General features: G+C 41.0%; 1 pseudogene; it reads right to left on the reverse strand.

Annotated features, from left to right (window-relative positions):
- Positions 1–302: 302 nt before the first annotated feature.
- LOC118554838 (RNA transcription, translation and transport factor protein pseudogene) lies at positions 303–1348 on the reverse strand (annotated as a pseudogene).
- Positions 1349–2309: the final 961 nt, after the last annotated feature.

The raw sequence follows: 2309 nt of genomic DNA on the forward strand, positions 1-2309 counted from the left end.
AGAGGGCTGAGGATACTTAGACGTCGAGGCCACCAGGGCTTCTGAAGATGGAGGGGTGGCATGTAAGGGCCGATCGAAGCCCAAAAGTCAAACCTTCTCAGGGCCAGTACTATTATCCCACAGTTTCATAGTTTATGACTGGAAGTGCTCATCTCTTTAACTGGAATTGTAGGACTACATTTGCATTTTGACACCAATAATTGATACATAAAGATATCATCTATTTTTTTGCTTCTTGCCAAATATCTGATATCAGAATTTTTAATAGATACAGGTAGAATCATCTAGAAGGCACATTGAATTTTCCTTTTTTTTATTTTTATTTTTATTTTTTTCCACTTTCCTGAACTTTATTAAAGAAAAAGCAATGATGGTAAATCTCGAGAACAGAGTCAATTTTTCTAGGATTCTTCCCTTGAAAATGTGACATTTGATTTCCAAACACATGCCAGAGCATACATGGTTCCCAATGGTACTAAGGAGGTGAGAAGCTGAAATCCTAAAATGTTCATCTTCCAACTTTCCCCAGTCTGTGGTCTGTCTTTGGATCAGCAATAATTGCCTGAACAGCTACTATGGCTTCATTAATTTTTGTCTGTAGCTCTCTGAGCTCTTCTATATGCAGCAATCGCAGAATTTGAGCAGCTTCATTAAGAACTGCATCTCCTGTGTCAAAACCAAGAATATGTTTGTCTAAAGCAACAGGCAAGCCCTCTTTCGTTTGATTTGCTTTAGCAACTGCATCCTGGGTCAGGCGCTCCTGGACCAAAATGCGAATTGCCTTAAGCATTACCAGGTAATCATCATGACGCTGAATCTGAAGAAGGTTAGCCAAAGCCATTACACCAGCCTTAAAATCAGGATTATTTACATCCAAGTTGATCAATGGCTCTGCATTTTTAGCTGCATTGTCAGCATTTTTTGTATTATCAGGTACCAAGTCCTTGTATTTTTCAGCATTATCTCCATATTCAAGTCTAACAGCTAAACCAAGAAGCCAGTCAATTGCTTCTTGTCGATCTTGAATCTTGAAAGGACAGTTAACATCTTTGAGATACTTTTCAAAGAACTTGGGCCAGTCACTGCTGTGGATGTTTCTTAAATTACCTCTGTCTTCAATCTTGTAGTGTCTGATTTTCTGGTCTTCAAGCCAAACAATAAAGTTTCTAAATTCTGTTTCATCTTTGCAGTTGAAGCCAGCCAGGTTGTGGTAGTCGAGGGCCGTCAGCTTGCGTCGGAACATGGTCCCCGCGTCTCGCTCTGGTCCCCCGGGCTTCGGCCGGGAGAGGACAGGCGAGGAGGAGCGGGCAGCACAGGCACCGGCGACGCGGCGAAAGGGCCTGAATTTTCCTTTTTTTTTAAAGATTTTATTTATTTATTTGACAGAGAGAGAGAGCACAATCAGGGGGAGAGAAAGAAGCAGGCTCCCCGCTGAGCAGGGACCCTGATGTGGGGCTCGATCCCAGGACCCTGAGATCATGACCTGAGTGGAAGGCAGCCACTTAATTGACTGAGCCACCCCGAATTTTATTTTCTAATATTGTGTTATATTTGATTACCTGTGGCCTTTTCTCTCTTTTCATTCAACAGGTAACCCGTCCATTTGGATTAAGTGTGCAGTATTGTAAAAATGGGAAAAACAACTAACCACCAACATGAATGTGTACTGTTTTAAAAATTCTTACATGCAAACATTGTGAGGGACAAGTGTGCCTATTTCTTCTGAATTGTATCAATCCAGCAATCTCATTTTTTTCTGTTCTGGGTGGGGGAAGAGGAAAAGGCGAGAGAGAGAGACAATAAGGGAGGAGGGGCCACGGTGCTCCTAATGAAGAAAGAGCAGTAAGTCAAGAGCGTGGAAGCTCGTCCCCAGCTGTAGGAAATTAGGCAAACCTCCTTTCTCGCTGGGCCTCTTTCTAACATGAGGGAGGTCTTTTTGACATGAGGTCTTTTTCGAGCTCGGAAATCCTATGATTTAAAATTACATGGCATAGGTATAGAGACCAAAAACCCAGAGTAAACAAAAGGAAGCAAATGACAGAGATGAACAAAAATAGAAGTGACAATATACTAGAGATGATCAATGAAAACAAAGCCAAACCTTATTCTTTGAAAAGACTGAAATGATAAAAAAAGGCAAGCCTCTGTAAGGCAGATCAATAAAATAGGTTGGAGATAAAATATGCAAAATACCCTGCATGTAACAAGAGGTAGATATTAAGACATGTAACAAGAGGTAGATATTAAGATACAGCTTTCCATAATGGGACACCCTTTTCTACTTTACTTTTTTCTTTCCCATCTTCCTT

This window comes from Halichoerus grypus, chromosome 5 (assembly GCF_964656455.1).
Source record: "Halichoerus grypus chromosome 5, mHalGry1.hap1.1, whole genome shotgun sequence".
Classification (NCBI taxonomy): Eukaryota; Metazoa; Chordata; class Mammalia; order Carnivora; family Phocidae; genus Halichoerus; species Halichoerus grypus.